The sequence below is a fragment of the Mastigoproctus giganteus genome, chromosome 3 (genome assembly GCF_048544385.1).
Source record: "Mastigoproctus giganteus isolate SK-2022 chromosome 3, ASM4854438v1, whole genome shotgun sequence".
NCBI classification, from domain to species: domain Eukaryota; kingdom Metazoa; phylum Arthropoda; class Arachnida; order Uropygi; family Thelyphonidae; genus Mastigoproctus; species Mastigoproctus giganteus.
This window is the reverse complement of record NC_143577.1, coordinates 54,862,132-54,871,609: the sequence shown is the minus strand read 5'-3', so window position 1 is coordinate 54,871,609 and position 9,478 is coordinate 54,862,132. Positions and strand designations below refer to the sequence as shown.

The 9,478-nt window shown below is 36.5% G+C and overlaps 1 non-coding gene across 1 annotated transcript; it reads left to right on the top strand.

Annotated features, from left to right (window-relative positions):
• The first annotated feature begins 4,153 nt into the window (after positions 1-4,153).
• LOC150088015 (signal recognition particle RNA) lies at positions 4,154-4,452 on the top strand. Its single transcript, XR_016546823.1, has one exon.
• Positions 4,453-9,478: the final 5,026 nt, after the last annotated feature.

Sequence of the window (9,478 nt, the reverse complement as noted above, 5' to 3'; positions counted from 1 at the left end):
TTTGGTTTCCTGCATTTTTAAAAATGTGGTGCTTTTTTATAATTAATAATGTTAATCATTAATGGATAATGCTGCACTGTTTTGCATTCTTGATTGAGCACAGATGGCGCCACAACAATATGGATATGAGGATGCAATATTAAACCAAATATTCCATAAATAACCAGTACAAATTTATCAGTCTACTGAGTGCGTGCTGGACACTAATCAATTTAAATTCAACGTTAATTAGTCATAAACTTTGCCAGTTTGTTGTAAGAAGATGAAATTCAAACCGCTTTCCAGCATTTATTGTTCTCCTTGGCGAATATACCCAATCTGAGATCACAAACAGCTATTTATATGAGTACAGGAATGATTCTAGTGTTAGGAAAACAAAAAATGTAGTCTAAACTGAAGTATTGAGGAGATAGGATCGTATTTCTGAATTTATGTATGCCGCCACGTTAACCTTTTTGCTGAAAAAAATAATAAAACCAGTTCTTTTGGATTTTCTGTTCTTCTCGAAAAGTGTACGTTGACCTAAACAGCTTGAAGAAGAGAATCACGTGAACGATAAAACGAGAGGGTACGGGGAAAGCGAATTATTCAGTAACCATGAATTGAAGTCTGTGAGTTGGATTGGGGTGAGCAGGTAAGAATATTGGAAAAGATTACACATTTTTACATGAAAATCGCATTACAATCTCTTAATTAAACTACCAAGTTTAAGGGTACTTTTAGCCTTCTTTACAGAAGAAAAGAGATGACCATCAGATCTTGTTTGTGTCTATTTCCTTATCCCCCACCTTCCTTCCAATAAAAATCTTATTTACAAATCAATTTTATTTTTTTACGACAGGAAAGCACGAATGTTAATAGGAAGAATCAGGGATTGGTATTCCTATTTCAACACACCAACTGGTTTCAAGATGGCCATCAAATTATAAGTCGAAGCTTTCAAACCCGTAAAACGAGGTTCTCTCATCGTGGATGTAAACAAGAAATAAAATATCAGTACCATAATTTTCTAAAGTGGTTCGTGCTTTTGCCACCAGGCATTCATATAATACACTGTCCAGTAAAAACATTATGACTACCTATTTAATAGTGGATATACCCTCCTCTTGCCGCTAGTACTTCTTCGAAGGCTGTCAGATCACGTCCCTTACACATGTCGATCAAGTACTTCGTATGGACTGTATGCTACAAATGTACATTATCACAAAAACAATATCCAGTGCATCAGCTACAATAAACGGTATGTATACGTATATGATATGTATGAAAAAAGAAATCATCGCTGTATTTCTATTTGTCTGATTTTAATGAAATTCGCAATGATTCGACAAATCTTTCTACAAGGACCAAATACAGTGTATAGACTTTGATGAAAATCATCCGTCTATTGAGAGTCGAATCGTTACATGCGGACGAACGGACAGACAGATGGAAAAGGTGAAGACAGTAGTCTCTTTACGCATATATGCGAAAACACTCGAAAAAGTTTAACGAATAAAGGAATGGCAGCACAAGGATGTAAATTTGGACCCAAATTTGCACCCTTAACTTTTCTTCACGGTAGAGATGGTAAAACACTTGCAGTTTTTCAACTATTGTTTCACCATTTCGATTGAATTAACTTATAAGGTCGTTACAGTTGCGTATTTATTGCAAATCTATCAATCGTTAACCCTTTTTTAAATTTAAGTTTTCGAATCTGGACACCTTATTTTTTAATAATAAATATAACAGTTACTATAACAGTGTTGCGTTATGAGGAATGTTTTTGTTTATTTAACAACACGAAAAGTGTTGTTAGATAAATATTTAACGTAAAGCGTCTATTGTCTTCACTATGTCCTTCTGTCTGTCCGTCCGCATGTAACAACTAAACTGCCAATTGAGAGATTTTAATTTGTCAGGGGGGGAAAAAGAAGGCCCCACATTCAGTCTATTTGTATACTTGTTTTTGAAGAAAATCAAAGATCACAAAGTAGTTCGCATTATGTTATGACTTGCTGCTTTCATAAATGTTGATCGATAATAAGAGGATCATGCGATTTGTATATTCTCCAAGGTCCATTTTTCTGAAGGGAAACGCAAACATAGACTATCCACAAACCATATATTGTAGCTGAAGCACTTGAAATTCTGTTTGCTGCTGTATGCTAATTGGAAGACTGAATGGGCAATATGTCGGATACGCAGTAAAGAAATGCTCTCAATTCGCGCAAAGGAAGTGGATGCATTTTGATGGGCTTGTATTTTTTGTAATCAGTTTACTAAATATATAAATTGCGAATTATTACTATTTTGTTATTATACTTATCATTATTATAACAAAATGGTAATAATTATTTTTAGGTTTATTATTAATTATAATAAGCGGGTTATTATTATTATTATTAAGCGGGTACTAATTATTAATTAGTACCCGCCAGATTAGTACCCGCGGCTACTAATTATTAATTAGTAATTAGTACCCGCCAGAAATGTTTACTGCTGACAACATAATTATTTATCTATTCTTAATTCTATTACTCACAGAAATATAGAAAAATGCAGTTCATTAAAGAAATTAAAATGGACCCCACCAGAAATGTAACCCAATGCGTCCATTAGCTAACTTGTTGAAAGATATTCTCAATTTGAACTTCTTTTAGAAGACAAGCAATTCCGTCATTAGTGTCGCTTTTCTTTGTGTATACCCCTAATTCTTCTTTATATTATGACAAAATGAATTAACAAAATTTTCGCTTCAACAAGATTAAGAATTTCAGAGGAAAAAAATAAGATATCTCTAGTAAGATATTTCTCCTTCACTCTTGAAAAAAACACTCTTGCACTGATGTTAAACAGAATCTCCTCAACCATTTGAGTTATCGATTCTGACCAGATCTACAGTAGCTGAAAATAGTAATAGTAAGAGTAACAGAGGCATGTGATGCAAGAAAGCAAGCAGCTTATGTAGCATCAGCCAAAAAAAAAGAATTTATTTAAGCTATCAACTTCCACAACGACCGATGGAAGTTTGTTCCACCAATTAACCACCCTCTGGCTAAAGGCAAATTTCCGCACATCTATTCTACAGCTGTCTTTCCTCAATTTGAATTTATGCCCCCTTAGGTTCGTAATCTGAACAAGTGGAAGAATCCCATCAGAATTCAGCGTGCTCAACCCATTCAAGGCCTTATACACCTCAATCAGATCACACTGCAGGTGCCTAGTCTCCAGCCGCTGCAATTTGCAGAACTTAAGCCTCTCTTGGTAAGAAGATCCCTTCGTTCCCCTCACTAATCTTGTTCCCCTTCTCTGTACTCGCTCAAGCAACTCTACATCCTTCCTAAAATGAGGCCTGCAGACCTGTATGCAGTACTCAAGGCGTGGCCTGACCATTGCCTTATACAGAGCAAAATTCCTATATATCATTGCCAAAACCCCATGACCTCCTCTTTCAGTCTGTTTGATTGCTAAGAAAACTTCATATCTGACTACACAACTACTCCCAGGTCTTTTTCATTTTCTACCACCCTAAGTGTAGTACCACACAGTTGGTACGTTCCTCTGCGGTTACTTCTACCCCAGAGCATATAAAATGAATCCTAATTTTATTACCAATACTTTATCGTGTAGCTGTTACAAGCAGCTGTACTGTAACAGTTACAGTAACAGTTACAGTTATTAGTTACCGTGTAACTAATAACACGTACGTTACTAGCAATAAATAATATATATATATATATATATATATATATATATATATATATATATATATATATATACAGTATTTAAACTTATTTATTTATAGTTACTGCAATTTTGACTTTAAATAAAAACTGAAAATAAATAAACAAATAAATTGCATCTTTTTGTAGTATTCTAGAATAATTAAAATTAATTTCTCAACAGCTGCAATGCTGTTGAGAAATTAAACCCATTCGAAACTTGCTCTTTTTCGACACCAGATGGCAGGATGCGCGAATGTCACAAATAATTTTCGATCAAAAGTTTCTGATTGTTGCTAATGGAAACGATGGATTATAGAAATGAGTTGAAGGTTTTCAAACGGTGTTAACTATTTTTACATTGCAAATAGCTCTGAGTGAGCTCGTTTTTGAAAATACGTCAGATGGAGTTGAAACGTAAAATATGTTTTAGGAGGTGTTCCTTCGCTGGGAGTTGTGGCGTTCTCCTGTAATCCAGCTGCCTGGAGGCTTGGACTGGTGGATGATTTGCGGATTGGAGTCCTGTTCCTCAGCGTTCCTATGTTGATCGGATGTCCGCACTAAGCACGGCGTCGATATGGTGGCTTCGGGGGAGCCCAGAGCCACCAGGTTGATTAAGGAGAAGCGAATCGGCCCAGGGCGGAAACGCAGCAGGCAAAAGCTTCCGCGTCGTGTAGTAGTGGGATCGCGTCTGTGAATAGGCGCTAAGGAGCAGCCAGTCTAATAAATCCAGACCCAGTTCTTTTGCTTTCTCCATCTCCTCAAAAAATTAGTTTTTTAAAAAAATTCTCTTGAATGAACTGTTGTTGCACATTTTTAAAATTAATTAATATACGATCGCCGCTGACAATGCACATTCTTAAATATAGATGGCGCCATAAACAACACAAATAAATATTGAAAAATCACAATTTTGTGTGAAATATAAACACGTAATGTAACTTGAATATTTTAAGCATTTAGACTGTTTTAACCACCGAGTAAAATAGAATTAAAAATCAGTAAAAATATAATATTATTAATATTGTGAGTGTAAAAGAAATAATAACCATTTAAGGAATCCTAAACATGTTTATATGAGTTGATAAAAGAATTTAGATCTACAAAAGGATCTAAGCGTAAATATTTATTATATTTAAAATTTTTGTTTTTTAACCACCCATGTCTTGGGTGGTTAAAATAAAAGACTTAATTTCTTGTTTATTTAAGTTAAGTAAATCAGCTACGTAACCTTATTAGGGAGGAATTTATGTATAATTTAGAATAGAAAATATGGGGCTAATTTCATGTCCTGCTTGCAAAGTAACATGGCTGACTCCATGGTGATGCAGCTGCTGACGTTTGCCAACCAGCAGCTAACTTTATACGGGATTGATTGGGGGAAGTTAACTTATTCTTCGTTCAGTTTGGTTTGTTTTCTTTTTGATGAAACCTTTAATGCTATGGCACATTTTGTCTGCAAATTGTGAGTATTCTAAGGTCGCTTTGTCCGTTTCTGGATGAAAGGAGGATGTAAAAAAAAAGGGCCCATAAAAGTCGTGTGGTCATACGTCCAGCCCGTGACGTTAGTATTGTAATTTTCTGAAAGGAAAAATGTAACCGTGTCAAGAATGTCAGATAGGAGCTACCTGCCTAAATACTTGCGCTATAATTCATTGGAAGGGTTGTGCTGGTCCTTCTAGTGTAAATCATAACCACTGTTTTACCCTTGGGGTTATGATCATTGCCCTTCTACACTGTATGGAAAATGCATGGATTCAAATCCCATTGGGACAGGAGAAATTTTTATGAACTTTTTTCACACTGGCAGAAGTCATGAGAGAGAGTTGCACGAATTTTTTTCTGAGAAACATGGGTTTTTCAATCAGAAACGTAGACAAACTGCCCACACAATAAAGGCAGCTAACAGACACATCTCTGACGCCTCACATCCTTAGTTACGGTGGCTCAAAAATAAAAAGGAGTACTACTCATATGACTAAATGTTGTTCGTGCAGTTGTCCAAGGAATTGGGAGAAGGTTCAAAAATCCAGAGGCTGGTACCAGAAAAGTTGGTAGAACTGGATCTACGATTAGAGCGCCGTCACGCAAACTTTTATGGCTCCGTTCCTTTATCAGCGGACCACCAAAGTCAAACATCACTTTGTTTTATTGCTTTCAATAATAAAACATTATGGTCGACAAACAAAACTATTTCTAAGCCATCTTTAACTTTTCACCTCCCACACTTCAAAATAATGTAGATTTAGAAAATGAAATTAAAAATCTATCCGTCTGTCTGTCTGTGAATCTCGCTTATATCTCGGCTACCAGAAATGCCACAAGGAAAAAGTCTCTAACAACTTACCTTTTAGAATTAGTGTGACAGGCAAGCTTATATATCTTTTATCTTTGTTATGTAATTCCTTCGAAGTGCACATAAGAAATTGAAAAACTATCTTGGAGGAAGAGAGGTCCGCGAACCACGGCCTGCGTACCACTCATTCAGAGCAACATCCTTGAATGAAGACAGATAACGTTTTCGACTACTGACACGAAGACTCGGGTTGACAACGTCATCTTAACTACGTCTGAATATCATTATCACCACAGGAATATGTTTCTCTCTATCATGCCAAAGATATTGCAGGAAGGTGGTGGGGGGGTCTTCTATGTAAGAAGGAGAACGCGCACACAATAATAGTGTGTGCTCCCTTAACTCAGCGTTTTTTCAAATTTTTTTGGGGCCGATACACTTATACGCTTGCTAAAATAATTCGACATCCCATCTAGAAATTTGTATTTGACACCCTACCCCATTTTGTTCCTTACCTTTAAGTTTATGGTAAATAGAACGATACGCAACTTCCTTTTTTTCGAGAGAAAAAAACACGTAAATAAAGATTAAGAAGAAGAATTGTTATTAGATTTTAAAGAGAAAGAACGTATCTGGGTATTGCAGAGCATGAAGTAGGTAAAATAAATTTAAACATTTTATATATTACAGAGATGTCTGGGTCCGCCATGTTTAGATAGCTCTGCCCTAACCCCCATGCACCCTGAATTGATGCAGACGCATCTTACATGAACCCGTGACAATGAAGAAGCATAATTTGATCGATAGGTTGATTCGAGATCTGGAGGTAGCCAAAAATACGGCATAATATCATTGAAAGGGCCCATATGGGAATGGATTTTTGTTGGTTTGAACCTCTTTGGGTGGTAATGCCTGATTTGGGTGGTAATGCACGATAATGTCTGACCGCATCGTGCCAGCCTCGTTGACCGCTATCTGAAACACTATCCACGCGGGTAGCGCGGGGGTTATTATCACCATCTTCCTCTCGCCAAATGGAAAAGTCCCAGTTCGAGTCCCGTCAATGACGCGAGGAACTTTTATGGGCTTTTTTTCACTTCGTGGATCAGTTAGTCGGTCTCAGGCGTGAATAGCACCCCCCTTCCAACGAAAATTGGAGATTTTCGTTAGAAGGGGGGTGAAAATAAAACTGAATAATTTGTAAAATGATTCATTGCAATACGACCTTTACAATTTATGATCAATGATGAACATAAGGCTAATTATTATGTTATAAATACTCCAATACTCACGTAGCTAGCATTGTGTTTACGTTTCTTCAAATGCAAAATTTTCTGCTTCATTTCTACCGTTCATTAGATCCTTTCCCTTAATGTCCGAATTTTATCTTTAAATCTCTTTCTCCTTGAGGCTCCACTCTCGTCTGTCAAACCTTTAGCACCAAGAATTTCTTTTCATAATACTTTTATCTACGCAAACAGCTTTATTAATCTTCCTTACACGAGGATCGTCACAACCCATACTTTTTCACGTCTTACCTTGCTTTGTACGTGTTACTCTGTGCGTGTCCCGAAACGGCAATCCGATTCCGCAAAAGATTCTCGAATAAGACTCAACAATTATAAAGAAAAAACCAAGCTCTCCAAGTAAAACGATACTTATAGCCAGCACTTTATCAATACTGAGTACCTCAACAGGACCACTTAATTCTGCAAAGAATATTAAAATACGTGTGGCTTGAAAACATTGAAAACGTTTAATCGGCCTTGAAAATGGTTAGGGTCGTATATCACATACCATATGCCTCACTTTTCATACTGGCGGCCTTGTAATTTTTCTTGGTGTGTTACTCGAATGTACGTAAAAGAACGAAGATGAAAACAATATTTTTAACTTTTTAATAAAAAAAAAACAGATTATGGGCAGATTTTTTAAGAAGAGAATTATGCCAGTAAATACGGTTTCTAAGTTAAATATCATATTTTGAAACAAAAGGAAGGTGATTACCTTTTCAAAATGTTTTTTATAATTTTTAAAAATTCGCAATAATTACAGATCGGTTTCTGTTGTTAAAAATTATAACCAAATACTTAAAGTAAGCAAAAGGCTATCTACAGGGATCTATCCTAGGTCCTGTGATATGAAGGAGCATACCTGACTAAATGTTGCGTAGTGATTGTATGATGCATGTTTGTCACATCACAAGAAGGTTTTTGCTTATGCTGGAGTCATAAAAAGTATTTAGAAGCAGAACTAGATACTAAAGTTTATCTTCATAGTTAGGAAACTCATGATCCTATTGTAAGAGCTAGAAGGCAGGGTCTGAAAATTTAAAAATATACTTAATCACTTGTCAAAGAGTGGACTTAGAAGCTCCCGCCGTTTACCACTAAGTGGCTTCTTTCCGGACATGACTGGTAGAGTAATGACAGCGAGATTTATTCACTTGCTGAGGTCGAGGTCTTCTAAAGTGTTACCTTTAGGTTCTATCCCGTCCACTCTGTTGCAACCAGTCTGTGTACTCGTATTTAAGCTGCACTTTAAATCTTATTTTTAGTATGGACATAATTATCCTCGAAATGTTTGAAAAAATGTCTTTTTTTGTCTTGCAGAATACCCTCAAAAGTAACACAGTATATAGAAGCACCATCCTCCCCACCTCAGTGTGGAAAAAACCAGAGTTCGAATCCCGTCAGTGAGGCGAGACATTTTTATGGGTCTTTTCCCAACGTGGCTGAGTTAGTCGGTCTCAGGCGAGGGTAGCACGGTTTTCTCTCCCATAAAGTCATAAAATAATTTTAATCAACTTTCCTGGACCTCAGTAATTGGGTGAAAACGAAGTACTCCTCAAATAGCAGCTGCTAATCAGAAAAGAAAAATTTTCTTTAAAAAAAAATGCATTTTTATTTGTAAAACAGAGAAACCTAATTTAGCAGAACGGTTGTAGCACGAATATCTCGTGCTGCCACGCCACACTTCCACTTATCTACCCAGACCTTCCTTCCGTATTTGCTCGATAATGGTAGGTCAGCTATGTGCGATGGAGTTTCAGTCGGATGCAGGTCATTGCAGGTTAGGAAGAATTTTGCCCGTTTTGGGGCACTGTTCATTAACAGGAACGTTTAGGAATCCCATCCCTAAAGCTGTCGGTTATCAAGTCCGGTTTATAGTACATTCCCTACTAATTTGTATTCGCAATTAGCAACACTAGGGGGCGATAACAGCGAACGCTTTATGTGGTCAGAAACTATCCTCAAATGGATGTAAATACTCGAGCCTAAATGAATGCGGTTGAAATTATTCAGAGAAGGGTCGTGTTCATTATGTTCTCGTAATGAAATTCTACTGGGATGAACCGGAGGGATTATTTGTTGGTTGCGAATGAAATTAAATTTGGAAGATGTGTCCATTATGGTTCGTTTAATGGAATTAGTGTTCAAGTGAGTTGATAACAGTATTGAATATCACGTGATAC